The following is a 19,458-nucleotide window of genomic DNA, read 5'->3' on the forward strand; positions in this document are numbered from 1 at the left end:
ATATATATGTATCATGTGTAAGCTTTATAATGCAAGCTAAATTCAGGGCCATGAAAATAGGCGGCTGGGCAGAATGCGCTGGTGCCACGTGTGGGAAAAGCAAAGCGAAAGCGGGAGAAAAGTCTCTGGTTCCCGCGCACTGTGTGGCAACGACTACCGAGCTGCGTTGCCTAACAAGGTAGTTCGAGCGTCAGACCGACCTCTTTCCGGGTCACTTGTGTGTCATCCCTGAACTTTCGAGCAAATACCGTCAGTTTGTATCGCACGGATTACAAAGACCAACTCTACAACAAGATCTTCTATTCTTTTAAACCTCCGAACACACGGGGTTGTGCTCAGACGTGGCAACAGCGCGAACTTCTGCCACCCGCCTAATTTCATGGTCGTGCGTTTAGGTTTGCATACGTTTCAGTAAATGTAGATGCGCTGCCTTCATGATAGCGAATCTTTACTGTATGCGGTGTGGTGTTTGACAGTTTTCGAAGTATTTATATATAGAATATGCCCAAAATGGCTAAAAATTTGGAAATTGGTTCAGTAACTGCTTTTGTAACTCGTTCAAATTCCATATTGTTATGTTAGTAATATTTACCCATACGTAGATCCGCCAAAAAAATACATATGAAAACCTGGCTCTACAAGTTCAAACCATTAACAGTACAGATTATGTGCGTCCAGCCTAAGTATTGCCGATTTTAGGGAGGGAGCAGGAAAACATTTATTAACCTCTTGGCCTGACTCATTCTCAACCAACAGGTCGGTAGGTGGCGGGGCTTGTCCCGAGTTGATGCCTTCCTGGAGATGAGGCCTGCTCGAAAAAAGGTTTATGAAGCCTCAAACTATGGACTGTCCAACATGAATTTTGGTCTGAATCTAACATAAATAATAGATTAATTAATAGATTAAAATTTTGAGGTGCATCGGTACATATAGATAGCCGCAGTAGCTCAGTCGTTAGGGCGTCTGACTGCCATGCGAGAGACGCGGGTTCGATCCCCGGAAGGGGAGTACCGGGATTTTTTCCACCTGTGCAATCGACTCCGGTGCCCACCCAGCGTCGTATGAAGTGTGTACCTGGAGGGGTGTAAAGGCGGCCAGAGACGTGGTGCTGATCACATCAGCCCCAACTTCGGCCGAGATCAAGAAAGTGTGTGGCCCTAACTCCACACCCCCTATACGGCTTCATGGCGTGGTACAAAGCACAGGGAAGCACACTACACACATATAGCCATTCTGCACCGTTCAAAATGTACGAGATAAAAATATTCCGCTTTTTTAAGAAAAATTACAAATATTTGTTAAAACACTATGATCATCTCCCAATATGGATAAACAGTTAGGAAAGTTTAAAAAAATGTCTGATGGAAATAAAATCGACACATTCCATAAGAGTAAGCAGAACGTTGAAAATAACGTTACACACACGACACATTGAAGGGGCCAGCCCATGAAGCAAATGACCATGGGTGAGAATCTGATAAAGATCTCATAACTGCGAACTCTTCACTAGTTGTTTGACAGAGAAACTATTGTTTTCAGACTCGCCCAAAAAACTCTTTTGTGATATCAAAGTGTTTGTCGAGTGTATCGTGTGTGGGATCAACCGACAATGGCTTGTCGAATGGAATATTGTGCGTAAACTCTACGACAAACGAATGCCTGTGGGTCGTCTATTTCTCTTGTATGGAACACGTTTCTGTATTTTTGGTATTCACTTTGTGACTGCAGACAACTCTTTAATCTATACGTGTGTGTAATTTACTAGCGTCAGAACAGGTAGACATCAAACAGTTTTATGCACGAACTTTCGCATGACTCTCATATTGAACTGTTGTTTGACCTAGCATTTATTGGCTAGTGTATGGAAGTAACAAGTTACAAGTAACGGTTACTTTTTTAGGAATTCTAACTGTAGCTAGCTACTCTTAAAAGTAAGTAGCTGTAAGTGTAACATAGTTACTTCTTGCAATGGAAGTAACGTTGCCAACATTTACTTTTACAGTTACTTTCAACACTTAAATTGTGAACGTGAAAATTTGTAATGTGCTGAAGAGCTAAATTCGACAATTGTGTCTTCTCTGGATGGAAAGGTGAAAGGATTTTCGTATAGTCACCTAAGGCAAGGAAGCTAAATTTTGAACATCCATGCTTCGTTGCAATTCCTCATTACCATAGTTTGTCCTGGGAATCTGGAGTAAAGCCACGCGTAGCGGTACAGAAGGGAAGAAAGCGAGTTGGCGGATCGAAGCTGTACGCGTTGCTGCTAACAGCTGGTAGCTATAGCCTCATTTTCTTCTTCATGCACTCACTTCGCCTCGCATGTGTTCATTGGTCTAACAATCTTGAGTCACTCCAGACATTCCCGGGATAGAGTATAATTGCGGGCGAAGACTTCGGTGTATTTGGAGGATTGGTTCATTCATTTGGAGCGCAGAAATGGTATATGGATAGAATTTTGTGGAGCTTAGAATGAAAACAAGTGCAAGTGGAATTCATGCCACCACATACAAAATACCATGGCTGGCATATGAACGATTTTTCGAATAAAAAAAAAATCAAGCGAAACCGTCTCTTCCTTCCATCATACTTTATTTGTTTAATAATACACTCCTCAGAACAAGTTTGTAATATTATTATATTAGGCAATAGGTGATAGGGACGGTGGCATATGTCGGCGATAAGACTAGAACGTCCACCAATCAGATACCTCGTGTTGTAGCATTCCAAGGCCGTGTCCATTACCTATTGTCTAATATAACAATATTCGAAACTTTTTGTGAGGAGTGCATAAATATGTGGACATTGTATGCCAGAAACTAGGGCCTCCCGTTGGCGTAGTGGTAATATCGTCGCCTTGTAATCAAGGTGTCTCGGGTTCGATACCCGGTGAAGGCACATAGTGGTTCGCATACCACTTTAAAACTGTAGGTTTAATACCATTTAGCCTATCTGTGCATAAAGTGGAGAATTCAATTTATATTTAATTAATTACAATTAGTTATCATTGATTGCATGTAATTTTTTTGGCAAGAAAATTTGTCTGTTATAGTAACTTGTAGTTACTTTGCAGGTACCGGTAACTGTAAATCAGTAACTGTAACTAACTCTTTGTATCAATTAACAACAACTCTGTTACTTGCAAATCGTAACTATCCGAACACCGCTATTTAAGTCTTTCATTGTTTCCTATCTATGTAGTAACACTGTCAAGGACTCCTGTTCAAAATCTAAACTTTCCACGTGACATTTAAAACTGTAGCCTTACCATCTCTATATTTCCATCAAGTTACTGTGGGAGTTGAATACACTCGGGGTGGGGGAGGGTGGAAAAAGAACATGCTTCATTGACAATGTCATACGGCTGTAACTCTGTGCACATGCAATCTTCCTGTAGTCTTGTGGGTGTTCCCTTCCAACTTCTAAGCCGCTAGACCGGAGCCAGGTGGCAAGTTTGTTTACGTGTCGAACATCCCAGCAGGGGACGCCGTAATTCCTGACTTTCAAGCCCTTTGCGTTTTCTCGACCGCGTAACTCCTTTGCCAACAGATCTATCAAGCCCCGCGGCGGAATTAGTGGAATCGCCTCCGAAACGTTCGTCCCGGAATCCAGGGAATAAGCCGTGCGGAGATCTGTTATTCGGGTTTCGTGAACACCCAGACCTTGATCGTCTGCTATCATTAATACTCATTGGTTTCACCTAGAGGATGTCGCCTTGAATAATTTATCGCCTCCGAGAACGTGGGGAATCCAGGAGGATTGATGGAGGCATTGTGGAAGTTGGCGAAAGGTCAAGTTTCCCATCGATGTCGACACAGCGCAGCCTTAAAAGGAAATCTCCTCCTGCTCCCGTTTCGGCGCTTGGTTTTATGGTCTCGCATTTGTTCTTCTGGATCCTCGCTCGTCCTCACTCTTGTTCTCGCCGTTCGGAACTCGTCCCCCCTCATGTTCTCGCGGTTCGGAACTCGCCCCCCTTGTTCTCGCGGTTCGGAACTCGTCCCCCCCTTGTTCTCGCGGTTCGGAACTCGTCCCCCCTTGTTCTCGCGGTTCGGAACTCGTCCCCCTCTTGTTCTCGAGGTTTGGAACTCGTCCTCCTCTTGTTCTCGAGGTTTGGAACTCGTCCCCCTCTTGTTCTCGAGGTTCGGAACTCGTCCATCTCTTGTTCTCGAGGTTTGGAACTCGTCCATCCTCTTGTTCTCGAGGTTTGGAACTCGTCCATCCTCTTGTTCTCGAGGTTTGGAACTCGTCCCCCTCTTGTTCTCGAGGTTTGGAACTCGTCCCCCTCTTGTTCTCGAGGTTTGGAACTCGTCCCCCTCTTGTTCTCGAGGTTCGGAACTCGTCCCCCTCTTGTTCTCGAGGTTCGGAACTCGTCCCCCTCTTGTTCTCGAGGTTCGGAACTCGTCCCTCCTCTTGTTCTCACTGTTGAGAACTCCTTGTTGCACTTGTTCTAACGGTTCCAAATTTGTTCCAGCACGCTGACAGTTCGAACTTTATCTTGTTAATGATTCCTTCTTTCTCCTAGTTGATGGTTGCATGTTTTTTCTGGTTAATGTGTCCGTGATCACTTTGGTACGTGGTTTGCAATGCAGCTTTAGTTATTCTTCCGTGATAGCGCACTTGAGACTTCAATGAAAGTACCATATCGTATCAATCCATAGGATTGTATGTTTATTTTATTAAGTCTCTCTGAACGCTTCATGTTGACCAGGGCATTCACTTGTTTTTCTCAGCTGTCTCAAGCCTCTTAGGCATGTTTACAATGCGTTGTGTTGTGCCATGCAAACCTCCTGAGCATTCAGGAAACAGGTAACACTTCTGGGTTTGGTGTCAGCGGTTTGCCAGTATTTTGCTAGCATGACCTGTTTGGATTAGGGATGGCCAGATCCGGATCCTCGCGATCCGAAATCCGGATCCGGATCCAGAATTTTCGGATCCGGATCCAGAATTTCGGATCCGGATCCAGAATTTTCGGATCCGGATCCAGAATTTTCGGATCCGGATCCGTTTGCCATCCCACATGCGCTTCTTTGGAAAGTAAGAATGTGTTTATAACATATTGTTACCTGCTAATATATATATATATATATATATATATATATATATATATATATGTGTGTGTGTGTGTGCGCGTGCGCGATTTGTAATTAATTAATACAAGGGAGGTCTAAGTCTCCCCCTCCGATTTCCATGAAACTTGGCAGGTGTATAGAGGCCCCCCTCAAATGTCAAGATGAGGAGAAACTGAAGTGGGGATCTGACCCCGAAACCACGTAAATATGGCATAGGAAGAAACAGGGGGCATAGGGCCTCTCTATACACCTGTCAAATTTCATGAGAATCGGAGGGGGACACAGGGGTCAGATGATCCTCACGTCAATTTGTCCTCATTTTGACATTTGAGGCGGGTTTTGCCCCCAAAAACAGTTTTTTAGCCGAAACAAAAAAAAACAACTTGTATTTCTTCCTTTGGGCCCCTCTATACACCTGCGAAGTTTCATGAAAATCGGAGGGGGACACAGCGGTCAGATCCTTACTTCAATTTGTCCTCATCTTGACATTTGAGTGGATTTTGCCCCTTAAAACAGTTTTTTAGCTGAAACAAAAATACGCGTAATTCTTCCTTTGGGCCCCTCTATACACCTGCCACGTTTCATGGAAATCGGAGGGGAACACAGGGGTCAGATCCCCACTTCAATTTGTCCTCATCTTGACATTTGAGATGAGGTTGCCCCCAGAACAAATTTTTTGCCGAAACAAAAAAAAACACGTATTTCTTAATTTGGGCCCGTTTATACACACACCTGCCAAGTTTCATGGAAATCGGAGGGGGCCACAGGGGTCAAATCCCCACTTCAATATGTCCTCATCTTGACAATTGAGTGGGTTTCGCCCTTTAAAACGGTTTTTTAGCTTAAACAAAAATTTCTTCCTTTGGGCCCCACTATACACCTGCCAAGTTTCATGGAAATCGGAGGGGGACACATAAGTCAAATACCCACTTAAATTTGTCCTCATATTGACATTTGAGGGTTGCCCCCTAAAACAGTTTTTTAGCCGAAACAAAAAAAAAACACGTATTTCTTCATTTGGGCCCGTTTATACACACACCTGCCAAGTATCATGGAAATCGGAGGGGGACACAGGGGTCAGATCCTCACTTCAATTTGTCCTCATCTTGACATTTGAGGGGGTTTTGCCCCCTAAAACAGTTTTTTAGCTGAAACAAAAAAAAAAACACGTATTTCTTCCATTGGGCCTCAGTATACACCTGCCAAGTTTCATGGAAATCGGAGGGACACAGGGGTCAGATCCTCACTTCAATTTGTCCTCATCTTGACATTTGAGGGGGTTTTGCCCCCTAAAACCGTTTTTTAGCTGAAACAAAAAAAAACACGTATTTCTTCATTTGGGCCCGTTTATACACACACCTGCCAAGTATCATGGAAATCGGAGGGGGACACAGGGGTCAGATCCTCACTTCAATTTGTCCTCATCTTGACATTTGAGGGGGGTTTTGCCCCCTAAAACAGTTTCTTAGCTGAAACAAAAAACACGTATTTCTTCCATTGGGCCTCACTATACACCTGCCAAGTTTCATGAAAATCGGAAGGACACAGGGGTCAGATCCTCACTTCAATTTGTCCTCATCTTGACATTTGAGGGGGTTTTGCCCCCTAAAACAGTTTTTTTACTGAAACAAAAAAAAATCACGTATTTCTTCATTTGGGCCCGTTTATACACACACCTGCCAAGTATCATGGAAATCGGAGGGGGACACAGGGGTCAGATCCTCACTTCAATTTGTCCTCATCTTGACATTTGAGGGGGTTTTGCCCCCTAAAACAGTTTTTTAGCTGAAACAAAAAAAACACGTATTTCTTCCATTGGGCCTCAGTATACACCTGCCAAGTTTCATGGAAATCGTAGGGACACAGGGGTCAGATCCTCACTTCAATTTGTCCTCATCTTGACATTTGAGGGTTTTTTCCTAAAACCGTTTTTTAGCTGAAAAAAAAACACGTAATTCTTCCTTTGGGCCCCACTATACTGCCAAGTTTCATGGAAATCGGAGGGGGACACTTAGATAACCTCTCTTGTTAGTCTTACACTTTGTAATTATTTAACACTGCATATATTATAATGTTTTACTTTAATTTGTAAAACTGTAACTGTAGAACAATTGTATAATATTTATATAACATTTCTATCTTGTTATATGTGTTAAAGGTTTCATCCTGGAATGGAATGTCTCACATTTATGTGTGTTTTCATTTCCAATACATTCGAATGAATACATATTCGTTTCAATGGCAATTACAAAATCACCTCTGACATGTGTGCACGAGTGTGTTAGCCGATGCGTAGCAAAGTATTTTTGGAACAACACTTGAAAAAAATTCTTGTAGGACTAACGAAAAATTTATTTGTAATCGAAGATCATAATACCTTTTAAGGTGTGGATATTATAATGGGATTGAGATACGAAACTCTCGGATCCGGATCCTGATCCGGAACTTTCGGATCCGGATCCAGATCCGAAACTTTCAGACACGGATCCGGATCCGGAATTTTCGGATCCGGATCCAGATCCGAATCTCTCGGACCCGGATCCGGATCCGAAGTTTTGAGTAATCAAGGGGTCCCGGGTTCGATACCCGGTGGAGCCACATAGTGGTTCGGATCCCACTTTAAACTGTAGGTCCAGTCCCAATTAGCCTTACTGTGCATAAAGTGGACTTAAAACACCAAATCAATCAATCAATCAATATGTAGCGGCGTAAGTGTTTAGTGGGGATTTAAAGTTTCACGTCATTTATTTATCCGAAAATGCAAACATAAATCTTGTAAACTAAAAAAATGCTCAATACATATGCATTGAAAAAATAGCGATGATGAATTAAAGCTTCCTCTAATCTACCCACAATAATGACTGTCACAGTTGCGTGAGTAATACTGAAAGTGTCTCCTTAGCTTAATATGTTCGTAACAGCCCATTATTTCTGCAGTACTGTTCCACCTATGTGTTGCTTCGTTTCGAGACGACAGCTGTCAAGATATTTTGCAATGCTAATATGACATTTATGATTTAAATGGGCAGGTGACAAGGAAATCATTTTCAAACTATCGCTTTTTGTTTCAAAAGTTAAGCAGGATTTTGTACGAATTTGTGTCTGTGAGGTAGGACTGAAAACGCATTATTGTCCAATATTTTTATCATGTCAGATACAAGTAATTAGAGTAAAACCTGGTTAATCCGGACTAATGGGGGAGGATAAGTTGACCGGTTTAATGAAAGTCCGGATTAACTGAAATAACCTAAAAGAACAGTAGAAAGTGCATTAAAACTCCGTTTATAGCAACAAAACACATTTATTATGGTGTATTTAAAGGGCATAGGGCTAAATACACTATACAGTACAGTACAAAGTCTGCGGGAAACAGAATTTCATCAGTGGTTGACTGCCTTTTCTTTGAGAAGTTCTCTTGTTGACTTCTAGCCACATTTAAAACCTTGCATTCTGCTTTTTCTTCCTTTTGCCTCTCCGGATTAAGCGAAGTCCGGCTTATCGGGGTCCGGATTAACGAGGTGTTACTGTACCTTCATTTTAAAACTATTTGCACATACACTGATAAAAGTTAAACAATTACTATGAAGTAACTATTTTTGTTAGAAGAACAAGCAAGGCATCAGTGGACTCGAAAACAATCATCTCTCTTTGTACTTGGGGTAAGCGTTTTGTTGCTCCGCCAGAGGCGCTGATGTCGCAAAATAGCGAATGACCAGAGGCATATTGTGGGAGCATGTGAAATGAACTTGCTGTATTTAAACTTATTTCGAGGTACAGGGATTCAACCGCCTAAACACTTCTGGCAGGTTGGATTAATTCAAGTTCAGAAACCAAAATCGGCAACTCATTTCCAAATAGTTATTTAAATCTTTCCAAACATACAACGGAAAGAGAACACTTCAAGTTGCCGCGGAAACATTTGAAACTCCTGAAACTTATCGCGAAAATGTATTATTCTCGGAATCACATGGGTTTTATTTTCGCGATCCCTCCACTTTCACATCTGGCTGTACTCTGTCCAATGTTGCCCTTGCTTCAACCTGAAAATTCCCTTGCGATTGACCCAAAATTCCTTTACAATTTCTAGTGCAGCTAGATAAGGCCGGAATAGTAGAACGGGAAATACAACATCCGGAATTCGGGACGGGAAATGTTCAACATTTCCAAAGTTTGCGGCACATCATTATTTTTTGGGCTTCTATACGTCCCTGGAGCAAATAAACGAAATCAAATCTCTCCGCTAGCGTCGCGAGACGGCTCCACCAATGAATACGTGAGAAAGAACGGGATTGCGTGGGGGAGAAGCGACTCCAGCTACCAGCCTTCGCAGCAGCGTGGCTCTCCCCACTCGATTTTCTTCCTTCTCTACAGCTATGTGCGGCCTTGCTCCAGAGATAATTTGACGGCAGGTCAGAAGTTCGAGCTGAGGAAAAAGTTCGCCACTGTGAAAAACTAATAAGAAGCACAATTAGCAAATCACATCTAGGAAACTTCAAGTCGCTTCGGAAAAAAAGGGGGTAAATGACGTCACCTGGCACGAGAAATTTCAATCCAGTGACTTTCAGGCCGTTGTGTAGTGTAACAAGCCAATCTTAAGAACGAAGGGGGGGGGGGGGGGATATCGCAACGAACTTTCGTTGAGTTGTGTAACTCGTAAACTTGCCCGCATTAACCTTGGAAGGAAGGGGTGGGAGGTAGGAGAAGCAACAATTCTTTTTATAGCCCTTTTCAGTTCTTACGGCGGGCGCTCTAGAAGCTGGCAGGGGAAGTGGGGAGCGGGGAAGCCACCAATCCAGCACGATAAGAAACGTAGCAGCCTGTAGAACGAGGTTCACGTAGTACTTTTTCCGGCCGCGTCGTGTCTCTCGGCGCCACTGCTGTTATCTGGTTGGTCTGTTGCGTAATCCCGCTTCCCACTTCCCCTGCCAGCTTCTAGAGCGCCCGCCGTAAGAACTGAAAAGAGCCAGAGCCTTTGCAGACGAGTCAAAACCTCGCTTTTTTATAGCGGTGTAATGAGGTAAACAAGCCAATGCAACTATTAACAAGAAAACCACCTGTGATATCTTTAAGTACGAAATTGACAGTGGTGATAACGTACAGGATTGAAAGTTTTTGCTAAATTAATTGATTTTCCTTATTTTATTTCGCTTTTTGTGCCACTTTTGCCTAATTGCAAAGAAGTAGATGAGTTATGATATGATGAAATTGATGAATAGACACTCGCAAACATCCAAGCCAAGGACGGGATTCGAACCCGGGACCCCTGGTGTCGTAGCGCAACGTGCTAACCACTCCGCCACAGGGGCCAGCAGTTTTTGCTCGGAAGGGGGCTATACCCACTCATTAGCATACTCTGTCCCAGGTATCTCTGGAGCAGGCGAACGAATACAAGTCTCTGTGTAAGTAGTGACGCGAGACTGCTCTACCTATGGGCACGTGATAGGGAACGGGATTGCGTGGAACGTTTACTGCTTCGGTCCGGCCACTCGACCCCTTCTTCTTTCTCCGACTCTATATGCGGTCTTACCCCACAAATTCCGGGGGTAGAGTATATATATTTTACGTTGCCCCATATACATATGACGCCACAATTTTCAAAGTGTATCACTTCAGGACACAAATATTTTGATTTTGTTATGTATGTGTGTTAATTTTCTCCTCAAAATTTGCATACTATAATGTGAGCTTATCAAAAACCTTAAATAATTTATATTGATACAGTCCTGTTAAAGTGTTAGGTAATGACTTTATGTAAACCATATTAAATCCTGGTTCCAAAGTAGTCCTGGCTCAGAGACCAAATACCAATATACAGAATCGTTGTTGGGAACCTAGTGGTAAAAGGCCTGCATGAACGCCATTACGAAGGTGAAATGACGTGTTGAGATGAAAATTAGAAAATTAGCATAAATGACTGAAAATACTAAAATAAGATAGATATATATATATATATATATATATATATATATATATATATATATATATTAGGACTCCAGGTTCATTTCCTTCCCTCAAATATCCTGGTACGCCACTGCTCAGCTCAGCACTCGGATTGTATAATACTAGTTACTAAATCTAACGGCAAAAAAGGGAGATAACTTTCCAGTTATTGCGTAGGACTTGTAACTAATGAACTTCAATATCTTGTGATAATTGTTTTGTTTTTGTTGGCCGACACACAACTAATACCCACAACAAAAGTGTAGTTTCTTTTCCTATTTGTAAGAGACAAGAGAGAAACCGGAACTAAATTGCAATTAATACTGTTGCTGCAGTGACTTTAGTATAAATTGGCGACATTTGTTCTCTTCTAAAACACAAGCCAGAGAGTGCAACGCTGGAAATGGGTGGGCGGGAAGGAAGCCGAACCGTCTGTGTGTTCTCACAGGAGGGATATCATTAGCAGCGAGAAAATCTTTGAACTGAATCAGCTGCGAGTGTTTGCTCGGGGGCGGTGCAGCCTTCGCTGACGAACGATTGTCACGGAACGTTTTGTTCCGATTCATAAAAGAACATCTTTCTTCAAGAAAGCAGAAAAATTTCACCAGAAGACTTTATTTGTAGTAGGGCTGAGAGCAGTAACAACTCCAGAAAAAGTGAGAAAGAGGAATGTGTATTTTGGCTAAAACAATATTTACTTAGTTAAAGAACAGAGAGGGAGAGAGTACAAGGGAAGAAGAAGGGAGAAAATGCATGAGGTAGAGAAGTAACACAAAGAGAGAGAGATTGAAAGGGAGAAGGAATGAGAAAGTGAAAAGAGAAAAAGAGAAAGAAGAAAGGGAAAAAAGAAAAAGAGAAAGAAGAAAGAGAAAGGATAGGAAAAAGTAAAAGAAAGAGAAAGAAGAAAGAGTGGAAAAGAGGAAGAAGAGAAAAGAGAAAAAATAGAAAAGGGAAAGGAAGAGGAAGGATAAAGAGAATGGAGAAAGAAAGAGGAAGAAGAAATAGAAAAAGAAAGAAAGAGTTCAGTTGGTGTTTTAAGTCCACTTTATGCACAGTAAGGCTAATCGGGACTGGACCTACGGCTTAAAGTGGGATCCGAACAACTTGTGCCTCCACCAGGTATCGAACCCGGGACCCCTTGATTACAAGGCGGGGACGCTACCACTGCGCCATCGGAAAAAAAGAAATACATAAAAGAAAGAAAGAGGAACAATAAAGATAAAAGAGAAAGAAAGAAAGATAAAAGAGAAAGAGGAAGAAGAAATAGAAAAGAGGAAGAAGAAAGGGAAAAGAAAAAGAAAGTGGAAAAGAGGAAGAAGAGAAAAAAGAAAGAGGAAAAGAAAGGAAGAAGAAAGAAAAGAATGAGGAAGAATGAAAGAGATAAGGAGACAGGAATAAAACAAAAGAGCGAAAGTAAGAAGTCGAGAGAACAGGTGGAAGAGAGGAAGAAAATATAGTGCAAGAAAGAAAGAGAAAGAAAGTGTAAAATAGAGAAAGAAGATATAGAAATAATTTAAGAGAAAAAGAAAAATGCGCGAAAGGAAGACAGAAAGAAAGATAAAGATTGAAAAAGTAAACGATAGAAAAAACGAAATGGTGAAAGAGAAAGAATGCAAGAGAAGAAGAGAAAGAATGCAACATACAAAGAGAGAATCCAGAAGAGAAAAAGAGAACGACTGCAATGGAGGAAAGAGAAATAATGCAAAGAGGGGAGAAGAGAAAGAAAAACGAATCGTTGTCGTGTGGAAAATACATTAAAAATTGTTGCCTTGAAAATAATTTGATTATCACATGCTTAAGCAATTGATGGTCCCCAGTACTTACATCTTTAGTTTTCCAAACATTCTATCTGAACAGTGCACCTAGTTCAATTACCATTAGTCATTTCAGTGGGAAATCTATGCTATTGGCCACGGATCTAATTCAAAATCAACAGGAGTAAAGGGCCATCAACAGTAGCACGCCATTGAAAACATCCACTAAGTAACATTAAGCAATTCTCTTCACATTCGAAAGTGAACGGTTAGAGTACATTAAATTTATAGTGTTCCCTTTGAGCAAATCTTTCGTACGCAAGCCTCGAAACAAAATCCAAGAGTTATAAAGACAACCGCCAACGTTTGTGCTTACTTACTGCATTACGCAGTGTTGCCACACGAAGGGAAATTTCCCTCGATGCAGGGAAATTCTGGTAAAAGTTTAGGCGAAAAGGGAAATTTTCATGATTAGATTTGAGTCGGATTTCTGACAATTTAGGCTCATCGCGACGATGGAGATGATATGCACGAGATATCGTAACACAATTTATATGGAGGATGATCCCGGCTGCAAGTCTAGGCACCAGAGCCTCGTTAGACTGCAAAATGCAATCCAGGGTGTACTAGGTAGGAAAGAGGTTGACATTTGGCAGCATTCACAAAGGGTCACTCCTTACACCCCGGAAATTTACATGAGAAATTCAGAAATTGTAGAGAAATCGGAATACATTGAGCTCACATAGTAGCTTCACTCTTCTTTGGAGTGAAATAAACGTCTCTTCTCTATTCATCTATTCTTCACCCTCTCTCCTCATTCTCTTTCGCTCTCTGCAGAGAGTGAGTGAGAGAAAGAAGGAGGAACAGAGATGTAGCTGCAAACATTAAAATTTGTCTTCGTGCAAACGTTCACCATTGTTAAAATTTACGCAACTTTTATATCTTACTCAAAATTTACGATATCTTAATTTTGTTACTTCTATCCATCCCTTCGATAAAAATGGATTTCTCTGTGAATTTATTTATAATATAATGTTATTTTTCAAATCTTCTAACAAAAGGGAAAACTTGACGAAGAAAGGGAAATTTTGTACTTAGAAAAGGGATATTTTCTCTGAGATGGCAACACTTGCTTTACATTCAAGTAACCGGTTAAGATCGTCCATATTTATTCCTTTGGTGCGTTTCTGCTGGCGTGGTACCTGCTGTTACAGCAGTTTAACGAGATTTCCTGCTGAGCTTCTGCTCGTAAAGTCACCAATGTTTCCTCTTAATGTCTCCGTTTCTGCATATTTTAGCATTTCCGGTTTGCAAAGCGGTTTGTAGCTTTCGAGATCAAGAAAGGGTAAAAAAAAAGAGCTGAAAATAGCACGAGATTTATGTATTGTGTTCTACAAACGGCGCTTTTATGTTCTGTCACCTTTCGTGTTCATAATTCTCTCGAAGCAGAATTCAGGTGTCGCTCCTATAGGAATAAAAGTAGTTCGAAAATTCAATACCCATTGCATCTATTAGGAACATGTCGATATTATAATTTGGATATCAAAAGCACGGCGAAATGTGGCTGAGATGATATCCATCTTCTTCTTCGTCTTCTTCTTCGTGACTCTCACCCAGTGATGTGCGTCTACCCGTAAACAACGATAGTCTACATTCTACACGTAGACTATTTTATACACGTAGATGACGTAATCTATGTAAACAACATGGCGAAAGGTGATAACTTAGCAAAAGGAGCCGTGGAATTTAAAGAAAATTATACTGCGCATCAGTTGCTGATGTGTGAGGAGAACTTTCCATACTCTTTCTTCCAAATTCGAACAATTTCTCGCATAGGAAGAAACCTAATATAGGAAATATTCTAGTGTTTTATGGTAAAAAGACCACTCTTACCTCACGACTGCCATCTGTTGTTGTTTTTTGCATACTATTTATCTTCTTCCATAGTTGGTAATAGAAGAGAAGAGAAATTTTGTTGTAAATAGGATTCTTTTCAGTTCGTTTGGAACCAATATAGTTGAAAATGTCACTTACCTTTCATGAAAGCCTTGAAAATTAATTTTAATGCACTTTAGATTGTCTACGTAGTCTATGTAAACTACAACCCAATGTAATCTACGCGTAGATTACGTGTAGAGAACGCATGTAGACGTGAACTTATAGTCTACGGCACATCACTGCCCTCACCGCCGGGTATGTGCCAGTCTTGGTCAAGGATCTGTGGGTGTAGAACACTGGGGATGGCGGAGCACAATAAAACAGAAGTCGTAGCAGCAGTTGTGGCTGTCGAGATATCGTAATATTATACTTCTCTTCCCTGTACTGTAACGCCCTGATCACAAACTTGCATATACACATACATTTCAAAATTTAATATAACTCTACCGGGCAAAACTACACTGGTCAAAACAATTAGGGAAGCAAGCAAGAAATCCCAAAACCAAAGTTAGAAAGTCAAAAGTAGCAATGTATGTTGATGAAGTGAGTGTGTCCTCAACCAGTACAATTCATCTGTGATGAATCATCAGCATGAAGAGCTCTCTAGTGACACCATAAGGCACGTGGCAGAATTTGTGATATGAGGAGCAATCACGAGGTCACTTGGGAACACCGGTTGTGTGGTGCTGGCAGACCGTACGTGCAGGTGGGATTCAGTTGAGTAGTGTTGAATAGGAACGATGGCAGAACAACACGATTTAGGGGAATCTAGCGCATGGAGAGCCATTGGGAGGATGGAAGCAGGGCAAACTCAATGTGAGGTGGCTGCAGCCCTTGGTGTGTCACGCAGTGTCATTTCCAGGTTGTGGACACGATTTCAACAGACAGGTACAGTACGAAGGAGGCCTGGGCAAGGTCGCCCACGGTCAACAACAGTTAGGGAAGACCGGTACTTAGCATTGTCGGCTCGCAGGAATAGGCAGCAAACTGCAACTGACTTGCAACGCGACCTTGTTCTGGCAACAGGACGAAGAGTCTCGGGCCAAACTGTACGAAATCGCCTGCGGGAAAGGGGTCTTTATGCAAGAAGACCAATGGTGTGTGTCCCTCTGAATGCCCAACACCGTAGGGCCCGCAGACAGTGGGCTGTGGAACATCGTGAGTGGGGACATGGAGAGTGGAGTTCAGTTCTCTTCTCTGATGAGTCGCGTTTCAGTCTCCAGTCAGATAATCGACGCATTCTCATCTGGAGGTAACATGGGACCATTACCTTCTCTATCTGAAAGCCTAATGGCTTGCTCCGGTCACATGACTAAGCGTCATCAACTGGAGCGAGATAGTCGCCATGTTTGATTTGCTTCTTCGGAATCAATGTTGAACTTTTTAGTGAATATGGAATTGTAATGGAAATTTAAGAACTGTAATTGAGTTTACATGACGTGTAAATATGCTTAAATGTGCAAGAGGTTTGGTGTATAAGTGTTGTGTGCTCAATTGCAGAGGCAATTATGATGAAAAAGGTAAGAGTAACGTTCACATTTCTTCAAGATGTTGTTGAAAATGAGAAATGTTTAGGGCAATTCCATGCCATTCGGTCCCTACAAAAATATAGTACAAGTTAAGTAACAGAGGTTTTACACTCATAAATAAATAAGAGTAATAGTGCGTGATGTAAACATTTCGTGTGTCCGGAATAGGCATGCAATATACTCTTAAATGTGTTCATGTTTTATCTCTTGTCAACATTTTTTTTAAAATTTACCCTGAATTACAAACGTTGATTGACGTTAAGATGCGTTGTTGCTTATGATTGCAAATTAATTTCAAGATTTAGTCAACGTTTAAAATATACGTTCGTGTCTACAAGCTGTTTGTTACTGTAACTTTTATGCAAGCATTCGATAACATATTCATATTATTTGCACAAATTTTTAGTTTCGAAATATGCTTAATGAAAGAAAGCTATACGACAGGGCAAAGTTGATACATGTGTACATTTACATTCTTATTTTAGCTCGCTTTATGCTTCTTTAGGCTAATCGGAGGCTAATGGAAGATATGTTGTGCATTCAAATACGAGGGTGCGATGTGTAACAAGAACTTCGATGAAATATTCGTGTGTAAAATTATCTAAGAATATATTACTTATGTTTCAAACACAAATGTTTTCACACAGAAAGCATTTTGTTACCTAGCTATGTTAATATGAACTAGAAATGTATTAAATTTAATGAAACTGTTTCATATGAACTGCTTTTTATTTTTTGTATTTGTGAAGCTTCGATGTTCGTAACTTTGATTATTAAATCAGTGATAATGTTTATTGTTTCATAATTTTTTAACATTCTTCACGATTTTATTAACAGAGTAAAGACAGTGTGAAGGAATATTCCAAATGTTTGTTTCCCAAGTGAACGCTAAGATCGAAATATTAATCTGCTTTTTCTTTTCAATGAAAATGTTGGAAACTCTAGTTATTGTCACAGATATTACTAACTACAATGAAAAGATCCAATTTGTTTATTATCTTTCGTTCAATAAGTCAATAGGGTCGAAATTACAATGTGACAAATGATTACCGTTTATTCTTTATACACAGAAATGTAACATTGCACTTGAACCAATAACTTTCGCTTTTGCTGCAAGGATATAGAAATTAAGTTTTTGTATTGAGATTGTATAGCTACACAGAATATCTGCATTATCTGGTTGATTAATTTGGTAAAGTTAAAGACAATTTAATTCATTAGGTAACTTGGAAAGTTTGCGGTGAACCTAACATTCGGGGTTTTGATTTAATCAATTGATTTTTACATACAACAGTTCATACAAAAGGGGTTACGAGTTTTACTGTAGCTGACAAATATTCCCAATAATATTTTTCAAATATATACAATGTTTAAATTTTTCCGCCAGGAAGTTTCTAACGGTTTTCAACCCGTTCTTTGTGCTATGCTAGGAATTTGTGTGGTGGCCATAGTGACTTCCTGAATGAAAATTTTGGTATAAATATTCAATATTCTATTTTTCTCTTCTAACTATATTCGTCGGGAAGGTAAATGTCAAAATTTAACTTCATAAAAGAAAGAAATATAGCTTAATTCTCTATGATAAAAATACGACAAGGGGTTTACAGCGTTAAGACGATCGCCTCCAGATGATGACGTCTTGACTGAGCGCTGTGGCCTGAATCTCAAGATAGTCTTGGTGGGACTCGCAATTATCCCGCACATGTGCGCGAAGTGTCTCAGTATGGTGGCGGTGGCTTAATGGTATGGGCAGGGATCAGTGTTGGTCGACGTACCCCCCTGCACATTATCCGGAACGGTACTTTGACAGCCTTACAGTACCGGGATGAGATCCTCAGGCCTCATGTTGTCCCAAAGGGTGCAGATATCGCTGATCGTTTCATTTTTGTGGACGATAATGCCAGACCTGACCGAGCACGTCTGGTTGACGTCATGCTACGGGATGAGGGTATCGAACAATCCCTAATGTTTTTGACCAGTGTATATATCATCCCATTGTACGGGAAACTAAGGCCACAACGATATCAATTACTTCACAGTCAAAAATAATATTCTGATACAAACAGGTGATTCTAACTCAGCCTGTCAACGAAACAACAAACTTCAATTGTCAAGTTAAAGGTGCAACCATTCAACTTGCTCGTATTATTAAATTATTTTGCATCGCTTTTCTACCTCTCAGGTTAATCGTGACGATGAAGATGGTTGATGAAAATAATGTGCCAAATACAATACCTTAACCAGGGTTACTATTTTTGAGGCCAAGCAACTGAAACGTGGTCCATTTACCTTATCATTTCTTCTTATTTACTATGTATATATTCTCGCAAACACGTTTTTACTTTTCACAGTCATACGTAACGTTAGGCCTACAATTGATTGATTGATTTATTTTACTTCGCTTTTCTGCCACTTTTGGCTAATCCAAAATATGAGGTGAATGATATGATGAAATTGATGAGGGAACACTCACAAAGAATGCTCAGGCTGGGATTCGAACCTGGGACTCCGGAGTCATACGTTCAAGAATGCATACAGTCAAATGTAACTGGAGATTTTCAATTGCAATGGCTTACCTGTAAATAAAAGGCCAGTCCATTGTACATCAGAAGATTTCTTTCCAGAAGTGTAGCAACCTTATACTCCGTCCCAGCTAACTGTGGAGCAGGCAAACAAAAACAAGTTTCTGCGCAAGTAGTGACGCGAGACGGCTCCACCAATGAACACGTGAGAGGAACTGGATTGCGTGGAATGGGGAAAAGCGACTGAAGTTACCAGCCTGCACATCAGCATATACTGCTTCTCTCTGGCCAATAGATTTCCCTCGCTTCTCTGACACTATCTTCGGCTTTGCTCCACAGTTAGCTGGAACAAGGTATAGAATTCAATCTTCTCAGTCCTGATCGATTTCATAGACCCTATACCAAAGTGTAATGTCTGCAAATTGCACATACGATTTTCAGTCATCAAAGATCAACCTTCTTCTATAAAGCACAGTTTATGCAAGTTATGAATTATCCTGATGCATCACCATGGTTTCCCATTGCGTTTCAATCTAGTGTGCTCTAAGCAACAATGAATACTCTAACACAATTGTTGCTAGCCTCAGTAAGTTCTTCACCTATTTCATGATTTCACAACTTGTCTCTATCCATGTTATTAATCTCATAGAAAGACAAGAGCGACTTGAAATAAATACCAACACTTTATTGCCAACAAGGTTAGGTTTAT

The 19,458-nt window shown here is 40.8% G+C and overlaps 1 protein-coding gene across 1 annotated transcript in view; it reads right to left on the reverse strand.

The window, feature by feature from the left end:
• LOC146001777 (dual specificity calcium/calmodulin-dependent 3',5'-cyclic nucleotide phosphodiesterase 1C-like) overlaps positions 1–19,458 on the reverse strand; it is a 414,325-nt gene that overhangs the window by 105,679 nt on the left and 289,188 nt on the right. The window lies entirely within an intron of this gene.

Source organism: Lepisma saccharinum, chromosome 17, assembly GCF_977018435.1.
Source record: "Lepisma saccharinum chromosome 17, izLepSacc3.1, whole genome shotgun sequence".
NCBI classification, from domain to species: domain Eukaryota; kingdom Metazoa; phylum Arthropoda; class Insecta; order Zygentoma; family Lepismatidae; genus Lepisma; species Lepisma saccharinum.